General features: G+C 36.0%; 1 protein-coding gene across 1 annotated transcript in view; it reads left to right on the top strand.

Annotated features, from left to right (window-relative positions):
* Window positions 1-4,674: 4,674 nt before the first annotated feature.
* Window positions 4,675-25,072, top strand: part of LOC134654589 (transient receptor potential protein) — a 68,761-nt gene continuing 48,363 nt past the window's right edge. Inside the window, exon 1 of the mRNA XM_063510058.1 lies at window positions 4,675-4,754. The gene's annotated coding sequence lies outside the window, so the exon portion shown is untranslated. The remainder of the gene's footprint in view (window positions 4,755-25,072) is intronic.

Below are 25,072 nucleotides of genomic sequence, written 5' to 3'. Positions count from 1 at the left end.
GATAGAAAAATAAAATACATTAAACACTTACTAAAACAATACAAAATACTTATAAACATATTATAAAAAACCTAACCTAGGGTGCCGCCAGCAGCGGGGCAAGGCCCAAGCTACCGGTGGTCAGGGCTGCAGAGAGAGGAACCGGCGGACTATCCGCGCCGTGTCCAAGATCACCGTCTTCTACATCTGGCCCTTGATCCAACCACCTAGCGAGAGTCTCTCAAGATGTTGGTCGAGACTCTTCGCTATTAGACCGTTCGCTGAAACAACTATCGGGACAATGATCGTCGAATCAACATCCCACATGGCGGTTATCTCGTGAGCCAAGTCTAGGTACTTACTGGGCTTATTAATTATTATTTTTATATGATTTTCACCCATGTTCTTTCACTGATATGTGTTAAAATTGTTAAATATCAAACGGTGTCATCAACGCCATCTAGCCGAGCATAGGCCAAAGGTAATAACGCCATCTATCCGAGAATAACTTTTTCTTGATTTCCGAGGCACGTTTTTTCCTTAGACTTTATTCATCTTATATGGATTTACATATCTCTTTGGTTTAAGAATCCGCCGATAAGAGGATGAATCACTATCTCTGCAGATATCCACAATTCAAAAATATTCTGAAAAAATAAATGTAAATCTATCTTTTAATTGATTGCATTTAGTAGTTCTGTTCCTTTCTCCTTACGAAGAAATGGCAACAAAACACAAAGTCAAAAAAGGTCAATACGGGTAATAAGTGAGGCATACGTGTGTGGCTGGTCTTAACATTGGGACCAGATTACCAGACCTGGAATTACCAGTTCATACATTTGCTACTACTTTCGTTTAGAGTCTGTGCGGAAAGACAAGAGTCGTGAAATATATGGGATCCCATACATTCTACGACTCTTCTCTTTCCGCACAGACTCTAGTGTAGAAACTTTTCGCAACTTGCACATATAAAGTCAATAATGTTTCCAGGGTGGAGCTATGAGAATTACGACACAATAACACCATCCGGAGCATGTTGACTCATTAGGAGCATGTATCCAGCTAAAATATAAATGGAATCCTATCCGGCCAAATGACGTCATGGTTGACAACCAAGGCGTCACACTTGCAGTTTGTCAATCTCTGCTAGAGTCCGCTGGCTCCGTGGCATTGACGCGCGTGTGATAGAAAAATGGCGATGGCGGGCCAATTCTAAGCGTCCTTACTCTATTTTGAAGTAATCTACCAGTAGATACAAGTACAGATTGAGTAACCGTGTAAATGGATTGTATATTATGTACACCTGCGTGCAGGAGCTTTAATCTTGTTAACCCTCTGCGGTGCTCAAACTGTGCTCGATGCAGACACATACCGTTATTGAAGAGAGCCCGTTGTCTCGTTAGAGGAGCATGGCACACTGCGTCTGATTCGCACGTCACTCCGAAGTTTGAGCGAGACAACGCTATGCGCGTATGAAATATTAGCGACATCCGACACGCACGTCGGAGCGACGTGGACTTCAGGTTCAATATTGCGAGCTTGCGAGCAGATAGTAAATACTTAGGAAGCACGTGGGTTGTAAGAAGTATTATTATGGCTTGTAAATACATATATAACTTCTGACTTGTAGCGAGATTCATTAGGTTAATACTTTATTGAGATTGAACCGATATCAGAATTAGCAACAGGAAAAATATGGACAGGTGTTTTATTTCACATTAAAAAAAGTGAAAGGTACTTTCTATCTGCTATTCCATGATTTTTGAGTAGGCATACGTCTTATCGCATCTAGCTGCTGTCACCTCCAATAGAGATGATTAAACACTCGTATCAAAAATGTTAGGAAATTTCAGTCCAAAGTTTGAGAACCTATGGAAATGCAATGAGAATGTCAATGTTGTAGAAAATACAGGCACAGTTAAGGTCCCGGCCGTCATATTGCATTACCGGTTCTAATTCTAACCAGATGTAACAATGCCACGTGAATTACTGTTCATTGTCAACCTTTAACTATAGTCTGCAACCTGCAAATGAGGCTTTTTTAATTATCCACGAATGAACACAAACACATATGTGATGAGACTGATAAGAAATGACCACCTAACAACAGATGAAGCTCACTGTTTTGTTAGCCTACTCACTCTTGTTTTAATAAAGTTTAGGTACCGTAAAATGGGGTGAGTAGGGTTCACGGGGAGAGTCGGGTTATGAATGGGGAGAGAAGGGATGAAAGGGGGGTGAGATGGGTTTTTAAGGCTACTGCTACAAAAATAATGTATTCCAATTTAAAATGGAGCTATAGTAATACTCATAATAAAAAAATCGATCCAACAATCTTCCAAAATCACCTTTGCATGAAAACCCAACTCACCCCAAATACGAAGGACTACGGGTTCCTGTTTATCGTCAAGGTTATGAAATGGAACTACCCAAAATAAAATAAAAACTAAAATACAAACGTCCGGAACACTTATTATATACACCATTCAGTTTGCATAATATGTAAAAATAAAATGTTATCGAGGTTTGAATGTCAGTTTTGCACCTACTCACTCCATTTTACGGTACCTACATTTACGAATAAAAACAGACAAAGGAAAACAAATTTAATTTATAGCGTTTCTCATAAAGAAAGATGACGAAAATCACTTATTTGTTTATCATACTAATATGTTAGCAAGAACGTCAGCCCATTGTTATTTATTTTCGCCACAATAACGCTATTCTCATAATCAAAGGGTATTCATACACTAATGTATTAATTTCTTTATGCGTGTAGATATATACGGTCACAAATTAGACGTATTGGCGAGCGGACTTACTTTAATGACATTAGCGTGGCTTGAGGCGTAGGGAGGGGAAAGTTGTCGATATAGATTAGTGAATTTTTTAAACTTATGAACTCACTGCCGGACTGCTAACTTTTTTCCTTGTGGCTCCTCCACTATTAGACACCATGTATATAGTGCAGACTTGAGGCCTAAACAATAAGCATAAAATTTCAAAACTCGTCTTACATAATTTGTCACTATTTATTCATGAATAGTCTTTCGTATCCTTATTACGAAAAACAGAGATGGAGTCATCGTCGAGAAATTAAATAAATAAATAATAAATAAATAAATATTATAGGACATTTATACACAAATTGACTAAGCCCCACGGTAAGCTCAAGCAAGCTTGTGTTGTGGATACTCAGACAACGACATATGTAATATACAAATACATAAATACATAGAAAACAACCATGACTCAGGAACAAATATCTGTGCTCATCACACAAATAAATGCCCTTACCGGGATTCGAACCCAGGACCGCGGCTTCACAGGCAGGGTCACTACCCACTAGGCCAGACCAGTCGTCAATTGCAGCTGAAAATAATGTTTGTCAGTCACGAAAATTGTTTCATTGTTAGATATTACCATCTGAAGGGCTACTTCAAGTAGGTATGGCGCTCCTGTGGAATACCTAAATATGTATGGGCCATTTCATTTAATGTTGTATGTACACTACACTTTTTTTTGGGAATTTTATGTTATTTCTACACAAAATCACGAGCTGGTTAGATCCCACTAGGATTCCTAAAGTTCCATACATATATTATACCCTAGTTTCAATTCCGTTACCATCATAAAAAGTAAAATTACCATCATAAGAAAAATGGGAACAAAATGGAATAACAAATTTGAGACACTTTATTTCCTATCCTATAAAATGGTCCGTATCTTATTCTTGCGCTCTTATTCTCTTAACAACAAAATTTTGCAATTCTAAGAGAAGAAAAATTTGTAGCTTTTGGCGTCGAGATACTAGGTCCGTGGGTAGGGGGGCTCGGGGACTCCACAGCAAGGCGCTCAGCAAACGCCAATGGCTCCTTTACACAATGGGCCAACGCCAGCCACTCCAAGGGACGCAGCCATGCGGTAGAATGAGATAGCAATATCACTTGCTCCCTCTAACGCATTAATGCGTCCCTTGGAGTGGCCGGCGTTGGCCCATCGTGTAGAGCCATAAGGGAGGCCACAGGTGACCCTCGCGCAGGCAGCTTTCTCGCGCAAATAAAAGATTGGCCATACCAAGGGCGCAAAATTTTGATAGGTATTTTTAATTTTTTAGCTTTAGTTATCCTAATTGTAATTAATTTTAGTTTTATATTCATTTGAAGAAAAGTATAATAAGTAAGCAGGTACCTGGCTACTTAACGGTTACACCCAGTCCCGCAAAATGGCGCCTGAAATATACTCAATTTATAATACAATCAATCTCAATTTAGTATAGTTAATGTTATTTATTCATTTTATTAATTTATTAATGTAAAGAAGAATAATAAATGATTGGATTAACTTCATTGCATAATAAAAATTACGTCCTAGGCACCATCAACTTCCTCGCGTTGTCCCGGCATTTTGCCACGGCTCATGGGAGCCTGGGGACCGCTTGGCAACTAATCCCACCACGGCGTACCGGCGGCGGCGTACGTCCTAGGCACCAATTATTTAAAATAATCATGCATGTATTTTGTATATACATTTGTTTGACAATTATAAGAATAATGACATTTAATTTAAATGTTATAAAACCAAAGAGCTAAAAGGAGGCCAATATCACCACAGCGCCATCGATATCCGCTATGCAAACCGCGGCCAGCCCATCGTTGAAATTCGATTAACATGGACACACTTACAATATTGTCCAGTGTCCCGCTGGACAGGCTAGTCCGCTAAACGGTGCCGGTTAAAATAATGTGCAGCCACTGTGATTCCAGGTGAATACGGTAAGTTCGTTTTATCTTTTTAATAAGTTTCGGGGCCATGAGATTGGCGCTACTAAAGTAGCGTTCGTTAGCGCCTACCTAAAGGTATTCAATACCTCTGAAGGGGTATTCCACAAAAAGGTTTACTTTGTCGGGGATGTGACACGTGCGGCTGCTACCTTGATAACCTGCAGAAATCTGTATTATATACCGTTGAATTTAAGGCAAAGTTATCAAACGTTGTCCTACCAAATATCAGTTCTTAGCTTTATCATCAGAACTATTGACAAAATATCGTCACGTACACGACACTTTTCTAAAATGCCCCTGAAATTGAGCTTATTAAATAAGAGCAGATTTTTCGGTTTACCAAGGTTAACATTCTAAGCCAAAGCATTAATGAGCCAACCAAAAAAGTTAGTTATTGAGTCCATATGAAAGTTGTGTATTTTTTGTCGAAAGTTCAAAATGATCCCTATCTGGACTTGAAAGTACTTATTTTACCTTTCTGGAACAGAAAAGATAATTGACCGAAGCGTTAGCGAAGGTCTCCGTTTCAACTTGGGCAAAAATGCTTTCGTATGTCCAGATGTTCTCGCAATTCTCAACCGATTCTCGTGAAATTTTGTAAGCAGGTTCGAAGATGAAATATATTTTTTGTCGATTCTCTAAACGGCGGAGTCATATATATATTTGTTCAGATTTAAGCTACTCTGGCGACGTCTACAGATAGATAGATAGATAATTTCTTTATTCATTCCCACAACATACACGGCATTGAAAAAGTACAGGATAAGAACATGCAAAACAACTTAATTACTAAAAACTATTAACTATTAGGTACATTAAAAAATTATGAAGCCATGTGTCGTGGCAGAGAAAAGGCGCTGGCTCAGCATTGTGATTCGGCAAGCTACATCGCTGGTATTCTGCCAGTACCTTACATACAAATATGCAACGCTTATTTTAAAAACAGTTGGTACAGCTCACAGAGCCACTAGTGTAGGAACTAAGTGTGTGTATGCGTGTACCATCTGCTTTTAGTAAAATCTATCAAGCAGTTTTTAGTTTAACTAGCAACCCGCCTCGGCTTTGCACGGGTTACACAAAACCTTAACAAATTATACACTAAACCTTCCTCAAGAATCACTCTATTGATGGGTGAAATATGCATGAAAATCCGTTCAGTAGTTTTCGAGTTTATCGCGAACATACATACACACAAACAGAACGACGCGGCGGGGGACTTTGTTTTAGGTGTTAGTGATAAATGTTCAAATTAAAGTCATCAGAGACCAGAAACCAAAAATTATCTTCCTAAGTTTTTCAGAAATACCTACTAAGTACTAAAATACTAGCGTAACGTAAGTTACACTGGAAGGCTCCAATAATGCGTCATACCTACAGAGATTTATGTTTTGATTTCCTGTTTCCGAAAGTTAAAGACATGGATGAATCTATTGCGTATTTTGGTACAAGCCAAAGTTATGGCATTTTATGCTTACATAAATCATAAAATCGTACCTATCTACTATAACGGAATAATGACCTACTATGATCAAATTGATGAATACATCCTTTAAATGAGTTTTTGTTTATTGCCAGCGTAAAAAATTAACCTGTTTTTCATATTCCATAATCGGCTTTCGTGATTTCTGCAATACAATTCAATTCACCAAAAGCACAGAATAAGTAATAGTATTATCATATAGAACGGCCACGCACCGCCCCGCCCCGACTCGCATTACCTCGCCCCGCGACATGAAACTGGCGGACTTCTGGCGTACTCTCAGTAAAGCGACTTACCCACACATACACAATGACGCGTGTACAGACGTGCCGTGCACACATATAAAACGCAAATGATTTTTGATGTATGGCGTGTCCGCCCTGTGCCAAAAGTGAACTAGCCTATTGTTTACGTACCCACACAATAAACCTGTTTCAGAACAGTCACTTCCAAACAGTCAGGAAGTAGCAATTAATTAAACTCAACTAACTTTGGTGGCTCAACGTCGGCTTCTATTACTGCATCAAACTCTACAAACTTGCAGTCAAGGAATTAGAACAAAAGTAAACTGTAGCAGGAGCTAATTGGATATGAAGAACTTCAAAAATATTTACACAGTAGACGTGGGTTTAGATAGGCTCCTTAACGTTAATAATATAGAAATCTATAGTTGGTCAAACAAATCTTGTCAGCAGAAAAAGGCGACAAATTTGAAAAATCGCGGGTTTGCAACACGACGTTTGAATTGTTCGAAAATCGCGTGTCATTTATATCTTATCTGTGGAACTGTTCTGTTTGCATTTCTCGTTGTTCGATGTACATTGCTGCTTTTTGTTCGTTTCCTAGGGACACCATACTTTAGTTTGCTTTATTGAATTATTTATTAGTGCATACAAACTTAATACATATACAATACATACCTAGAAACAAAACATAATTAAATAAGTAACCTACAAAACTTAAAAACTAAATCTAAAAATAAATAAAACTAATCTTAAAATAAATTATTACAAACTATCCCCCTGCGGAATGGTGCCGTAGATGCTGGCAGCATTTCCTCGTTGTGTCGCTAGTTTGCTTTACATTGCTACTGACATATCCAGCTTGACAGACTTGTGCAAAAAGATTATGCAAATTAAGCGTATCGCAATGCACCTTTAAATGTAAAAAATCGGTAAGCAAAGAAACACTAGACCGCGACTCTTTATTTCAAAACAGTAGTATACCTACTCGTACATCACATTTTGAAAATAGACCATACCGCCCAGTTCAACAAGAAAACATGTAGAAAATGATACAATTTAAGAAATAACACGAAAAGAAAAAATATCACGTTCTTATACCTATAATAATTATGATAGCTTATATTATAAGCCAATGCCAGCAGACAAAATATTGAGTAAACGCCATCGTCGCTTGCCATTAACTGAAACGAGGTCAAGAATACGTGCTCCTTTTAAATTAATATTCAGAAAATAACATTAAGGTTTTGTATCGTCATAACAAAAATAAAAAAATAAAGAAAAAAACAAAATAAAGAGAGTAAAATGATATGGGCTTTTATTTCTGAAATAAATGATTGATTGATTGATTGAATAACATTCATCTTACAACGACTTTAAGACGAAAGTGGAGGACGCGCGAAATCGCCTTTTTTGTACAAAAGTAGTCCACATTTTCCTTTCTAGATATGAAACGTTATTGGAAATAATTGACACCATTTTGTTGTTCAAGCTATGCCCCAATTTATTTATTTTTCGATTTTTTGATTATTATAAGAGTTAGGAGCAACTCCGAGCAACTCCGGCAACTCCGAGCTAACTTTTTTCGAGTCCAGAGCACTCATATTACAAATCATTTTTAACGGGCAATGTTTCTTTCAGGTGCTTTCAGCCATACTCTATTAGGTACTTTACATTCTAGTTCCGTCACAAAGATGATGTAATTGATGGAATACATTTTACAGTACATATGGCGCTAATATACCGCCCTAGTGCGGTAACTAGCACTATTAGGTACGCGCGTATGTCGAAAATTTAAAGGGCCATATGTATACTGTAAAATGTTGTACAATACACGTGCGAAAAGATAATCTCGCCACTCGTTGCGAATTTCCTACTTTTCGCACTTGTATCGTAATGTACTTGTACTATTACAATTGTACAAAATACGAGTCTACGGAAGAGCATTCTGACCTCAGTTTTGTATAATATACAAAAATATTATTTTCATAAATCTTAATCTAATATTGTAAAAGCAACGTTAGCACATTATTTTATGTTTGTTTACTTTAGCGGCCGAGATTTACGTATGACTGGGAGCCCGATTCAAATTTAACAACATGTTACGGTTTTAATCTTATTTTCATACGACCTTGAAGATCATGCACTCACGCTGATTGATGTAAGCGAAATTAAGTAAAAGTCGTGCGTGCGATGTGCGCTAATCACCAAGACGATCGTCAAGGTCATATCAATACCATTTCAAAACCGTAACAATTTATTACATCTGAATTTGTGCTCTGTGTATATAATTTTATAAGCCCAATAACTAAACGATTCTATTCTAAAACGACATATTTGCTCATTAATACATATCACTTATGACATTTTGGTTTGAGTTTGATGTACAACGTAAAAACCCGTGCAGTTCCGGAAGACTAGTGCTAAATAAACAAATAGTTGAATAACGTCTGTAAGTTCGCTATATTCCCGCATCAATATTTGAACTTTACTTAATGTAAAGATTTAAGTAGGTTCCTTTGCGCCATGTTGTGTAACATCTGACATATTAAGGCCAATTCACGCCTTTGCGAATGCAACACGGCTGCGGCTTTCATAGATAGGTACGTGATTTTAACTATTTTATGGAAATTTGGTGATAGTCTTGTATAAAATAAAAAATATATGCCCCATTTGCTCAAATATTTTGTCGTGTATCACTTTTCTTAGCATAGGGAAACGAAACATGCAAAACCTAATTTAAAAAAAGTACCTACGGTAAGGGAATGGGGTTGGCCGGTCGATGTATCTAGCAGATGGCGCTATCATTGGTTGCCCTGTCAATCCCTAGAATTGTGTCAAATTTTTGTTTTTTTAATGCCCTGGATGCCAGCCCTTTAAGTCAAATCTCATAGAAAAAGGGCAAGCTATGATGGCGCCATCTACGCAAGCCTTTGACAGTTGCCAACCCCATTGCTCATATTTTATGTCAGCTGCAGTGCTGTTGCATTGCTTGCTTTGCGTGCCCTACTCATTATGAAACGGGTTAATAGTAAATATGCAACGTAAGAGATGTGACATCTCAAACATATGACACATCATTTCAAACTATGAACGCAAAATAACAATAACAATAACAATATTTTTATTCATAATTAAAGTTTAGCAGGAAGGTTATACATTGAACCCCGCACTAGGCATGGCCTGTATCGCGGGGGTCATGATCATCACGAGTTACCAGAAATCAAATTTATAATTATATTAAACATAAGAATAGGAATAGGAAAGAGAGAGGAGTGTGTACTTGTATATGTGTAAGGTTGTTGTGAGGAGGTAGTGAAAAGTGTGTGAATGAAATCTAAGAATGTGTGAGTGTAAAAGTTTGTTAGATTTAAGTGTGTTCGAGCGTTAAGTATTAAAAACTGAAACTGAACTCGAAGAGGAGTGAAGAAGTAATCCTATGAGAACGTGGAGTTAGGAGTTACTTGGGAAGGATTCAGAATTTCTTCTGATTCGTCGAAGTTCCAAGACTTTAGCAGATATAGTATACGAATTTTTGCCTCATTTACGTTAAAGTGCCTAATGTCACAAATTTTAACTACTTTATAATATAACGTTATAATAACGCTAACCAACTGCCTACATATCTATCACACAATTTAAGTCTTCGTTTAAAATTAAATAAAATATATTACAGCCGAACCGACGTGGATTCGTTCTGTATTTTCCGGAAATCGTTTTTTCAAAGTTGCGATTTCTGTCATTCACCATTTTTATCACTTTATTTTTTCTCAAAAGCTTCCTTTCAATTTTCCCTGTATATTTATTGTTCAATAGCTTATTTTCCTGATAGGTTTTCTAACCATTCGCATATTGGATATAAGTTGGCTTGGCTAAAATATTGGTCATGCTAAAAATGTCAAGAATGACCATCATCATGTAGGTATCTATGTAGATTAGATAAAATTGTGTCACATCGTTAATTAATGCAACCCCTCGTGTTGCGGGTGTCCATGGGTGACGGTAATCGCTTACCATCAGGGGATTCGTCTACTCGTTTGCCTCTTAAATCATAAAAAAATTGATAAGGTCAATACGGATAAGTATGGCTGCGAGGTAAGTGTATCTGGTCTTTATACTCTTTATATCGGAGACTCTTTAAAAAATTGTTTAGTGTTTAGTGTGATTTCCAGAGATCGGCGCGGGTGAGCTATTTTCCTTATAATATGACGTAAGACATGTCAAATTATTAGGTAAATAGCTCACCCCCGCCGATCTCTGGCTGATTTCATACATTTGCCACAAAACGCAAGTAGTAAATGTATGAACTCTCAATAAACACTAATCAAGGTTTTAACAGGCCCCAATGTCAAGACCAGCCATACGGGTACGTATTGACTGTATGTTCCCGCCAGTTTTAGTAGGTTTTGTGTATCGTCCTTTATAAATAACCTAAACATAATGCAGTCTGTAGTTAGCTGACTTCATCACACAAAACAAAACACTAACATAGGAAAAGGAGTCAACTTTGACTTCGTAAACTAACTGTCTACTAACTTACTAACTTCGGATTCACATTAGGGACATTTCTTACGAGACTCTTCGCAACTTCCCTTTAAGAAGTTCAGAAGGATGCGAAGTGACTCGGTGACACGTCACACCTATTCCCGTCTCGTTCTATAAAATCGGCACTAAAACATCTTTGATCCAGACGTTACGACTAATTTGTTTACATTACTATATCTACATGGCGCTTCGAATTGAAAAAAAACATGCTTGAGCCTTAAACCTTAATGAGAACACAATAAGTCCTATAGTCGATTGGAAGATTATGTTACTATTAAGAAGATTTAACAGGATATTTATAGGCCGTAGATCGTTGAGTAGTGATATATGGCGATAAACTGATTGAGTTTTAGATCTCGTACGTTGAAAAGCGATTTGTATTGAACTATTTATATTTAGTCGACTTAATGACTGATTGACAGACATTAACATTTTTAAATTATTGGACATAGTGTTTTAGTAAGCATTGATCTCTATAATGTTATACATGTGAAAGTAACTATGTCTGTCTGTCCGTCTGTTACCTCTTCAAGCTTAAACCGCTGAACCGTATACCGCAAGGTATAGAGATAGTGTGAGGCCCGAGGAAGGGCATAGGGTAGGTAATAGTTTTTTATCAATCATTTCATCGTTATCTTCAATCAAACAAGAGAGTTACATTTCTTTCGTGATAAATATGTAATATCTAGTCTCTGTGTGCGTGACGTCTAGCTTTATTTTTTTGACTGTATTTATAAGGTATTTATCACCACAGAACAAGTTAGAATAGCGATGCGAGCAGGGTACGTGTCGCCGCCGGTTTTGAGCAAACGCTCGCATGCTACTCGCCCGCGCTGACCGAAAAACGAAGTAAACATGCCTTTTGCGCCACAATAACCTTCAGATTAAGAAGCCAGACATCAAATCTGTCTAAAGGAGGCGTATCCATTCACCACGCATACATGTTTTTACTACCGTTGCGCGAGTGTTAGTAAATGTGGAGAGGAACGAGCGGCGACACCGGTTCCGATACTAACTGCGCGCGATAGCCATTCTAACCTCTTTAATATGTTCTGTGGTTATCACACACCTATTTTTATAGTAATATATATTTTTATTCTCACTTCACAATGATACCGATACTAATGGCAAAAATTAGAATAAATAAAACCAATACCAAACTTACTAGTTACTTTATCGAAGTGTAGCGATCGACAGAGACATATTGGTTGTCTAGTTTTAATTAATTAATTGTTTGAGTAATTTAAGTGTATTTATTATTCCCATGCCTCCTTTTGTCAACATAAACCAAGTCTCATATCTACCCCTACACCGTCATTATAAAAAACAACGGGTTGCACTCAGGGAGTGCCGGCAGACATGAAAACCCAATGACTAGTGCAAAATGCACGATGTATAATTGAGGTTAACGCCATCTAGCGTTAGCGTTAATTACTTGAAACCCCTAAGCACATCACTGTTAGTACTCAAGTTATATTAATACCAGTTAGAGCGAAACTCACTAGATGGCATTTAAATCAATAAAGAAAAACTCAATGACATTACATGTAACAGTTTTTCATGTAATGTCATTGAGTTTTTCTTTATTGATTTAAATGCCATCAAAATGAGTGGCCATCTAAATCTTACGGTCACGTGATCGTCTTACGCTGTCTCGAGTTTAACATTTTTTCCCCACCTCAAAAAGTGCACAGCTCCGCTAAAGAAGTTTTCACTTCAAAATTGATTCGATCGTTATTGTAATAGTCAGCAAACGAGCCGCCCGATGGGAAGCGATCATCGTCGCCCATGGACATAAAGCAACATCGTAGTAGCCACTTATGCGTTGCCGACCCTTGAGAACCCTGCATAACAGCTTCTTGAAGAATATCATATTGTAACGCAATAGAAATACCTCAGGAGGTAACTCATTCCACTTTCTGCACGTTCTGGGAAGAAACGAGCGATGTGGCCGCTAAATTCTTGGTGTGCCTGTATCTACGAGTAAGAAGTGGGAATGAGTTTACCGTCTACTGGTTTTCCAACAACTGTTAGGAATGTTATGCGTGGTGGGACATATTTAAGCTCATAATGAGCTTAGGTACATATTAGTGTCATTCTTAGTTTCTAACACTTAAATACCATGTTAGCAGTTAGTACGCATTTGAGCATTTATACAACTTCCAGGCCGATTATTACATTCTTAATTTTTCTTTTTTTTTTACTTTTCAATTACCTATTGATCTTGATTTTCATTAGAAATAGAATAAAATCAAAATAATATTATTTCCCAGAATACGTAAGATGATCAGCAGAATACATTAACGCCTAACCTGGTCGGTTGTGACCCTGCCTATGAATGAAGCAGGAGATCCGGGGTTCGAACCACGGTTGGTGTTTAATATGTGAATTTTGTTCTTGTGTTATGGATGTTACCTATGTAGGTACATATATAGATACGGATTTATCTATGTATTTTAGTAGATATATCGTCGCCTAGTATCCAAAGTACCTACAAGGTTTGCTTAGTTTGGGCAGTGGGGAGACACTTCTGACTTCGTGCAAACTCGGCTCCGTTCGGTTCAGCATTGCTTCGAGCAATTATTAGGGTTGACACAACTTGACGTCCCTTTGCGTACACGACCATAGATAAAATAATCACTTGAATTTTGACAACCCTAAATAGCCGAAAGGGATAGTGCCATAAGTTAGAAAGAGATATCATGATTCGACCCTGAATCGCTGTCAAACTTCGGTTTTGTAGGAAGTGTCTTTTCTGTTACGGTAGTACTCTTACTTATTCTGTGGTTTGGGTCTAGGTCGATCCGTGTAGGATTGTCTCCAATCCCCAAATATTTATTTATTTACATTTAATTCAAAAACATTAGCAATTAGGTACCAACTGACATCACTGTTAATAGTCGTTATGATAATAGGGGTCAGACTAGGGACGAGTACCTAATTGAGTTAAGGCTTGACCGATTAAGTTATAGTTCGCTACGAGATTTGCGTAAGGAGCGGCATTATCGATCGGTATACTCGCAAAGCTAAGTGGATGCGTTTCAAGAGAGCTCGCACACTCTATAGTTCGTTTTTTTAGCATTAGAAATAAGCTAAACAATCTTGATGTGTCTTTTAATTGAAAAACACATTTTAAAAATAAGTTACGGCAAATATGTAACAATTATGAATCTAATACGATCTTTTATAGTCTTCTGCTTTCTTAAGTAATAGTTATTGATTTTTAAAAAATGTCTTTCAATTAAAAGACATGTCAAAATCGCTTACCTTCTTTCAAGTTCTTTCTAATGCTAAAAAAAAAGCGGCCAAGTGCGAGTCGGACTCGCCCATGAAGGGTTCCGTATTTAGGCGATTTATGACGTATAAAAAAAAAACTACTTACTAGATCTCGTTCAAACCAATTTTCGGTGGAAGTTTACATGGTAGTGTACATCATATATTTTTTTTAGTTTTATCATTCTCTTATTTTAGAAGTTACAGGGGGGGGGACACACATTTTATCACTTTGGAAGTGTCTCTCGCGCAAACTATTCAGTTTAGAAAAAAATGATATTAGAAACCTCAATATCATTTTTGAAGACCTATCCATAGATACCCCACACGTATGGGTTTGATGAAAAATTTTTTTTTAGTTTCAGTTCGAAGTATGGGGAACCCCAAAAATTTATTGTTTTTTTTCTATTTTTGTGTGAAAATCTTAATGCGGTTCACAGAATACATCTACTTACCAAGTTTCAACAGTATAGTTCTTATAGTTTCGGAGAAGAGTGGCTGTGACATACGGACGGACAGACGGACAGACGGACAGACAGACAGACATGACGAATCTATAAGGGTTCCGTTTTTTGCCATTTGGCTACGGAACCCTAAAAACGAACTATAGCGCAGCGGTCGGCAACCTTTCAGCAGCCAAGGGCCACATAGTAGTTAAAACGAAGTTGACGCGGGCCGTACTTTGTTAATATTTGTGACTTTATCAGACATTGTCGTTTGTCAGTATTACATACAAAATAGCCAGGGACGCTCGCGGGCCGCAAGTGACGGGTTCACGGGCCGCAGGTTGCCGACCGCTGCTCTAGCGGGACGTGTCCATATCAAACAAAAGTAAACCCTATAGTTCGGTTTTTTTAGCATTAGAAAGACGGTAAACAATCTTGACGGGTTTTTTTATTAAAATATATTGAAAAACGTTTTAAAATATTAGTTAATATTACTTATGAAAGCAAAAGAATGTAAAATATCGTAGGTATAATTATGACTTATAATTCTAACATATTTGCTGTGACTTATTTTTTGGTTACTTTCTTTCTAATGCTACTAACTTCCTCTGAACATCGCCCTAAAACTAAAAATACCAATATTTCCTGAACTTTAATTCCTACCAAACGGGGACGGTAACATCTACTATTTACCGTTACCATTGCCACGATAAAGTATAAAAGCGCCCATTAAATCCCTTATTCCAAAATTTTCGTGGGCCACAACTAGGGCTTGCAATTCGAATATTCGAATATTCGAATTTGTCGAATATTCGACCTGTTTTGATATTCGAATATTCGGCCGCTCAGGTTTCGAATATTCGAATATTTTTTATTACTATAAAAAAATCTATGTCATCCGCTGTAGTTACAGTTTCTGTGTGTTTTACGGGTATTTACAGTGAATGAGGAACGCTAGGTACCCAAATACGAAGGAAATAATATTTTTACTGTATTCCTCTCGATAGACTTCGTGAATACAGTGAAACCTAACTCAATTGAAAAGAAAACGAAATCAAAAAGTATGTTATTTTTACGGTGCGTAAGTTTTAAGTTAAAGGGTCATTCTGTTTATTCAATACAAGCGTACGTTAAGCGAATTTTTGAAGTCTAAACCTTGCCACTTATCGCAATTCTCAAATTTAATCATACCAATCCTGCCCAACTTGGTAATCTAACCATGCACCTTTAGCTGACGAATAATCCACCCAATACTCAACTAACTTTTTCCCTTAAATATTCCAATATTATATAATTAGCCCACCATTAGGAATAATAAACTTGCCAAAACAAATAAAGTCAATAAAGATTCAAAATACAAAGTTTTATCTAGAAATATTAAATACGTCTAATTTTGGCGTTTTACTTGTTTTTATAAATGTAGGCATCTTATAAATAGTAGGATGATAAAATCTAGTCAATTAAGTGGATTTCTGCCAAATATCCTTAGTTTTAGCAATATGTGAAAAAAGCATTTGAATAAAACGATAATAAACCGATTTCTCGTTCCTTTTCTTATTTTTTATAATATTCGAATAATTATTCGAATATTCGAATACGTCGTCAGAAAAAGTCGAATATTCGAATATCTGAAAGTTTCGAATATTTGCAAGCCCTAGCCACAACCCCTTACCACGCACGCACTATTATGCCAGTACGAGCGAGATGCATAGAAAATAAGTTACGCTCACGCTAGCGAATATTTCAGTTTCAAATTCGCGGTCAAGGCTACAAACTATGGTCCACAACTTTAACGAGTACCTTAATTTCATTTTTTTTGTTGCCTGATTTTTCCTTCTTTTTATGAAAATATTTTGCCTCAGAATTGCGACATTCAAATGATATTTACACCATTGATATAAGATATTCGAGTTTTAGACCATAGTCCTTTTGGACTATATTAGTTGGGTGGTTTTACGATATTGTTTATTGTTAACAAAAACAAAAAAAAATAGTTCATAACACAAACACGATTTAGTTTTCTCATCGGATAATATCTCCATAATTTTGTCACAATTCATTTTTTACCATGAACATAAATATAAAACCCACAGTCTAGTTTAAATCTTAAAAATATTTATTTATTTCCAATTTCAATATTAATATTAAAAAGAACATAATTTTTATTATGTTGTTTTTTTTTAGTTTTATTGAAATAACTGATTTAGGTACATTTAAAAAAATATGAATATGAATATGAATAATTTCCTCATTTCTTTTTTGATCCATTACGTTGCGTACTTTATTATTTTATAAGTTATTGAAAAACATAATAACACACACATCCTCATTTAATGTTTTAATATGATATTTTAAGGAATTTTTCATGACCCTTGTGATATTTTAGGCCGGCACTGTAGATATAGATCAGTCGCCAGTATCTGTGTTTTGATTGACTCAGAGTAAGACGCTCTTTAGTGGGAGCGCACGCGCATGTATACGCGAATCGGAGTGATCCAAGATTTAGACGGGTTTTACATGTTGTGTGAATAATTGTGATACAGAATTAAGTGAAACTCAGTGCGAATAAATATTATATGTCAAAATAAATACTAAGTGGCACGCTACATACAAACAAATTACCTAACCTAGCCTTCACTTGCTGTTAATGTTATTTTTAAATACCTATTATAATATTATAATTGTTGTTTAAATTAATTATGTATCATTTTTATGATGTGTTAAAATTTGTTGTGAGGTGGCACGCTCTCGTTTCGGAGGCCAAGATCCAAATTAGTTAGTTTAAATCTAAGACAAAGCATAAGTAAAGAAAGTGTTTAATTCCTAATTGTACAACATTTTGAATTTTAGCAAAGTTTTCAACATGAGTTAGCAAAACAAAATATATAGATACCAAGGCAAAATAAGCTTTTAAAATAAAGTGTGAAATATGGGTTAATGTGCTAGCAAAAATATAATACCAAGATGAGGCGACGGAAAAAAGAACATAAGGTGCGGGTGCGTTTCAACGTCAACTCTTTGGTAAGACTCACTCAACAAAGACAAAGATTATTCTTTGTAATAACGAAACCACAAAGTATGAAATAAAGGAAAAATAGAATCTCTGAGTCAGATTTTCCATTTTTATTTAGTATTTCTTTAATCTTCAATTTAGGCATATTAAATGCGCTTAACAATGTAATCCCTGAATGGCCTGAATAAAAATGTAATACCAAACAAATTAACTATGTATCCTGATTCAATAACAATCAGTCGGTACCCGAAATATTGATAAAGGCTGTCTTAATTTTTTTTTTTCAATTTCTCAAAATATTGAACGGACATTTCATTCACTTACTGTATCATTTGACTGTAGTATTTGTAAAATAAACTAATTTAAACCCTGATTTATTTGTAACCCTTAAAAGAACTTTATTATCGACACCATTTACATGCAGGACCTGAAACTCTTACCTATACTCGTATCTATACTGCGACATCGATTCTGGATCATAGCAGCTCGATGTATTATTCGTCATCGGATTCATTTATGCAATAGGGATGATGACACATGTTGAATTTTATAACAAAATCTAGTAAAATAGATAGCAAACGAGCAATTTATCACAATAATGTGGATATTAAAATAAAATATTGAAAAATTACAAAAATACAGGACCTGAAAGTTTCAAAATTTAAGTTTTTTTTTTACTTCCAAAAACGATAAAAGTAAGGGTACCATTAGATTCCTTACATTTCATCCAAAAAAATATTGTATAGCAACTATATACATAAACGCAATATTTCACCGACAAAAACGCAATTTTCTTGTTTTGTCCATACTACAAGATGGGCTCCCAGAGACCTTGACGTCACGTTCCCTTGCCGTTTTGTATAGGGCGTTTCGCGAGTGAAGTGCGACTGTCGGCCTTTGACTACAATTTCTGACTTTTGTGTCCCATACAGGTCCCATATAGACATTTGATTCCAAAAACAAACCCGATCGATTGATACCATAAATGAAAATTAGTCATGTAGCCTATTACTGTTTCCGGACCAAGCCAAAGGCTAACTCCCCAATGATGGCAGATCTACCAGCATGTAGGGTAAATCAAGTTGAGAAAGCCTTTATACATACTGGCTGTGATTACGCTAGTCCGTTGTATTGTACACCTGTTCGACGGGGTGTCATTCTGAATCCCTAACAACGTTTGTCCTAAAGTCACTTGCCTTAACTGGTTTGTCCTAATGGGCACATGCCCTAATGATCAATTGTCATAACGATTATTTTCCATAATGTAAGGTTCTGAAAAATAGTTAGGTTTTAGAACTTGCTGCCACAAAAGTGGGTTAGGTTAGGGTTAGAACTGCGACCCTCGCAAAAAAGAAAATATGCTTAATAACATTAGGATAAATAATCAGTAATTAGGGAAACCAAAATTAGGGTTTTTAGTGTTAGGACAACTGATCATTATGACAAACAATATTAGGGAATGCAAAGATAGGAGAAGAGACTTTAGGGATTCAGATATAGATCCGTTCGACGAAGAGGCGTGAAGAGTCAAAAGGTTTATTTGTGCTTATTCACATGTCTCACAACGCGAGCAATTCATTTAGAACTTGCAACTGACTTAACTACAGCAAGCTTTATGTCAGCATTTAAGCGGTTTTTATCCAGACGTGGTCCTGTAAAATATATGTACAGCGATAACGGAACCAACTTCCAGGGAGCCAATACATATTTGCAAGAACTTCATAATTTCCTTGCGAATGAGTATCGAGACGCTTGGGAAAATGAACTGTCAGCCAATAAAATAATTTGGCAATCTATTCCCCCCAGTGCTCCACATTTTGGAGGATGAACTAAATTGGCCTTACAACGTATTTAGAAATGAAATAATAAATAAATACCATAAAATGGGGTGAGTAGGGTCAAAACTGAAATTCAAACCTCGATAACATTTTATTTTTACATATGAAAACTGAATGGTGTATATAATAAGTGTTCCAGACGTTTGTATTTTAGTTTTTATTTTATTTTGGGTAGTTCCATTTCATAACTTTGACGATAAACAGGAAAATCCACCTCACCCCGTAGTCCCTCGTATTTGGGGTGAGGTGGGTTTTGATACAAAGGTGATTTTGGAAGATTGTTGGATCGATTTTTTTTATTATGAGTATAACCATAGCTCCATTTTAAATAGGAATACATTATTTTTGTAGCAGTAGCCTTAAAATCCCATCTCACCCCCCTTTCATCCCTTCTCTCCCCATTCATAACCCAACTCTCCCCGCGAACCCTACTCACCCCATTTTACGGTACCTATGTATTTATACGCTTTCGATCCAATCTCAATTGCGACATTTGTAATAAAACTATGATAAAGAGGTAGTTTAATATTTATATCACAAAAGATACTATACAAAGAGTAAAGTAGGTATAACAGGTACATACAATATATCGGGTGTCCCTGAAATCAACGCCAATACTTAAAGGGCTTAAACAGCTGATGGGCTACAAGATTAAGCACATTTACTCTTAATGAAAATCTCATAATTTTTGAGATATCGGGACTGTATATGGGTGGATCAACTATTTCTTGTTGTTATTCTGTCCGGTCAGCCAAGAGACAATAGTAGCATAGTGTGTTAGAAGACATTGTACACCACCTTCTTCTGACACGCATGGTAGACGACCCTCAATGGAAAGGGTTTACAAATGGGCGTTTTTTTTTTAAGTTGTCCCCTACACTTTTATTTTCAAATTTGGGTTTTTTATGTTATTTCTACTCAGAATCACGGGCTCTTTCTATCCTAATAGGAGAAAAAAGTTCCAAAACAATAGTTCCAAAAAACACACACAATGTTGGGGGCGATCACTAGTATATAGAACGAGCATCGACAATTGAGTTTATCGATATAGAAATTCCCTACCTGTCAAGAAAATTCCCCCACGGATTCTCCTATATCTGGCGATAACTTTGTCTTGGTATTGACCACCGCCTGTGTATATTTGTTTATCATTTGACCTACGTTCATTCAATATGTACTTTCTGTACTTCTGGTTTTGGGGGAACGTCAGTCGGTCACCATCCCTTGAAGGTTCTACGTCGCGAAGTATTTAATAATTACTCTAGGTTTGTGCAATGTGAGTTGTTAAGTTGTATTGAAATACCGAATCTTATGGGCAAATCTTTTTTAAATGCAAGTAACTACTCCTTTATTCATTTTTTAAATCTCAGATTAGATTGTTTGGTGACTAAACCAAAATATTTAATTCTAGCTAAGTGTTTTATGAATAGTACCTAAATGACTACACGTAAATATTACAAATGCATGCATAGGAATAATACAGGTAAATATTATAGTATAAACTAAAAGAATGGTACCTAAAAAATAAATTACATGCATTGTGACTAAAGAAGAAACGCTTTCCATATAGATTTTCGTAAATTGACTTGCTGTTAACATCTCTATTGCATTTGCATTATTATATTGATGTCACGCTCGCTCGCACAGTGACACTGACCCCGGCATCATGGGCGACAGCAATATTATTATGAGTGCAATAGAGATGTCAACATGCGGGTCTATTGTACGAAAAATATGTATGAAAAGCGTCACTGCTTTACTATAAAACATAGAATTCCGCAAGCGCAAAGCAACCAGCTTTAATTAATTACTTTTTTTCTATTGTATTTAATTAAATAGTACCTGCACGCTTTCCTGCGAGACACAGAAATCAATTTATTATTGTACCTATTATACTATGTTGTTAGTCTTCAACTTACACTTTGATCCACGGACATAATTATTATTAATATTAATTCATTTATTCATATAAAACAATTACAATGTTACATTTATGCGCCAAACTGGAGTAACCAGTTTGTTTTTAATAAATTCATAATTAAGATAATTATGAAAGGAATCCATTATCTTTATCATTGTGTTCAAAAACGATAGAAGTGAATGGCGTGGGAAGACGTAAATTAAAGTTCTAGACTTCACCGGCTTTTTATAAATTAAGCTAATTTTAGCTCCATTAAGTAATTAAGTTCAAAAGAAAGGTAAGTATATTACACGTGGTGATAATCATTATTGATACCTAAAAACTACTTATCTTATGTACTTTCTCGGGTCTCAAATTATCTCCATTCCAAATTTTATCAAAATCGGTTTAAGGTACCTAAGACAGAGTTACTTTCGCATTTGTAATATTATATACGTCGGCGGCCGATCGCCAAATCCGCCATATTAATAAATTCCTAGGCATTTCAATATATGCCTAAGGATTGCCCAAGAATATATTATCACGATCTGGCTCGGCAGATCGATGAGAGCACTTGTGTTCTTCGATATTAGTAACTCTAACAAGTTGTTCATCTCAATCGGGCTCCTTAACACAGCGCTGCGGTCTCCTGTAATTTCAAAACGGTAAACTTTGACAAATCATAACTATTAGACTCAGACCAAGACAAATCTGCAACGATTTTGATAGCACACGCAGTGAAAGTGTTATTTTAAACGTCAAACATGAAATTTATTATGACGTATAAATACTTAGGTACATAACACTTGCACTGTGTGCTATCAAAATCGTTGCAGACTTATCTACGATTCGATATATCTATCTATATATCTATCTCGGTCTAATATGTATCTATTCTTTATGACAGATGTAGCACGAAGGAGAAATACTCGAAAGATTTATTGGAAAAAGTTGAAAAGCCATAAATTAAAACACCGTAAATTAAATTTACGGTCGTGAGTTCGTAAAAACTGCGTGAAACCTAAAATCCGGCACATATAAAACGTTATCTACTGGTAAACGGCAAGTATCATCGTCCATACAAAGCCTACAGAGGGGAGGGTTTACCTCGAAAATCAAACGTCGGTAAGTCGGTATTTCGTTATAGCTCTCTCTCACTCTTGCATATTCGAGCGATAGAGAGACAGATAACGAATTTGCGATTTTCTATTTTCGCGCTAAACCCTCTGTTAACTGATAATATACCTTATTGCAAAGACATAAAGTTTACCGATGGTTAATCAAACGTATTGCTTTTAGTACTGGAGAAGGAGAATCATTGAAACGGCCAGTTTATTGACCTTTAGGCGTCCTTGTATGTGTTGATTTAAATGTGACGTTATGCATAAAAAGGGATCTTATTGTCGATGGCGCTTACGCCATTATTAACGATGCTCCGATATAAATACAATGCCGCGTGACGCTGTGCGGCGTAAGCGCCATCGACAATAAGGTCCCTTTTCATAGATAATGCCCCAATTACATTTAATTATTTCCACTAACCTCGCAACGGCGCAAATTATAGGGTACAGTCACCTGTAAACATATCTTGCGGAAAAAGCGGAAAAAAACAATCAATCAATCTTTGAGTATTATGGCTCCATCGATACTGTCGATTTTGTCAACAAGGTGGGATCCACGTGGGATCAAGGCATATATATTACGGTAATTTTCAAAACGAGAAGTAATGGCCTCTATTTAAGCAATAATAATAAGATAGTTAATTAGATAATATGTTAAAATGGTGCTAAAATGACGACGGGAATCCAAAATGATTTTGTCAACAAGGTGGGATCCACGTGGGATCAAGGCATATATTTTAGGGTAATTTTCAAAACGAGATGTAATGGCCTCTATTTAAACAATTATAATAAGATAGTTACTTAGATGTTAAAACGGTGCTAAAATAACGACGGGAATCCAAAACATATGTACACTATACTCTGGCACAGTCACTTTTTCAGTACAAAAAGGCGGAATATTTAAAAAACGAAAGCGCGAAGGGTTGATCCCTCATACAAAATTAGAATTTCGCCCCTTTTTCTACTTACGAGTTATGTGTGTTTGAGTATTTTTTTTAAACCTTTCTTGAAATTACCGTCTCTGTAGGGAAACTGGGGAGGGTTGATCACCCCTTTTGTTTATAGCATACATTTTCTTAACTATTTGTAGTATTGAAAAACTTTATAGACCATACGATTCAGAATTTATCTCTTCATTAATAGTTTGAATTAAAACAGATTTGTGCAATAAATTAGACCATTATTTAATGAAAACCCATACTGTTGACTTTTACCATGTGTCCCCTATGTAAGGGAGACTTGTTTACCCCTGGTCGGGAGCTTTGATCCTAGGGGGATCAAGTGACCCTTGTTCTTGGGACACATGGTAAACAGATTTTTACCATGTCTCCCCATACCAGATTCTCATTGATTATTTAACTCGGATCGCTATTAGCAATGCATCTATAATTTATAAAATACACAGCAAACATATATATATTGCATCTTCCATGCTTTGAAGTTGTATTTCCGGTAATCAGATGTCTAAGCCATAGGGATCAAGTCTTCCAGATTTGGGGACACTTGGTAAAAAGATTTTAAGCGGCAATGTCATATTTCGAGGGTAGTATCTACATTAATTTATTCACTTTATCTACAGAAAATTAATATATGAAGATATCAAACACATATTAATCCATAATCTTGTACTTTTAAAAAACAATGTAATCGTATTATCCATAAAACAACATAAAATAGGGAATCAATTTTTGAACCAAAATAAAAGTAAAAAAAAAAATCTGAGTTATTAACATAAAATTTCTTGTAACAAGCTAAATTTTTTAAAGTTATTATGAAGGTATTTTTAGCGTCAGATACCTACAGCAATTTTAAATTTTTTACCCATCTCTGGTCGTTATTGTTTACTATAATAGATAAGTTTAGAAATTTACTGCTCACTTTTCGAGGACGGTGTTTGAGCTGCATAATCCTAATATCCTTTCTATGGACCGTCGGTTCTATAGTACATAAGGTCGGAAAGCCATTGAAATAGCATTTTATCCATAAAAACAAATATCGCCGGTTGAAAACCAAATATCGTTATAAGTGTTGTTTGTCGACCGAGTAACATCCCCTGTGTGTAAAACGTTTAACTTGATAAACAAGACCATGTGCGGGTAGTTCGTAAAATGTTGATGTCAACTTTAGTTAGTCTTTTCAAAGGCCACGGGGATAATTCCGTTTTCGGAGTTCGGAGTCGGTTATATAATTAAAAACTGAATTATACGCCATTAAATCCCGTTTTAATAAACAATAATGAGTCAAAAATCTTGAAATTTAAATCAGTGTTTCTCTGGTCGTACTTTTGCGGCATGATTTACTAAAGAAAAGAAAATATTTATGATAGCTCTATGAATCATTTTGTAAGTAAATTTATTACAATGTATACTTGATCGCTTTGGGGGTGACATGATCCCGGAATCATATCTCCCCTGAAGAAAAAGACAAAGTCTCCCCATACATAGTAAGATT

The sequence above is a fragment of the Cydia amplana genome, chromosome 15, assembly GCF_948474715.1.
Source record: "Cydia amplana chromosome 15, ilCydAmpl1.1, whole genome shotgun sequence".
Lineage (NCBI taxonomy): Eukaryota > Metazoa > Arthropoda > Insecta > Lepidoptera > Tortricidae > Cydia > Cydia amplana.
The sequence above is the reverse complement of the archived record's forward strand: the minus strand, read 5'-3'. Positions and strand labels throughout refer to the sequence as shown.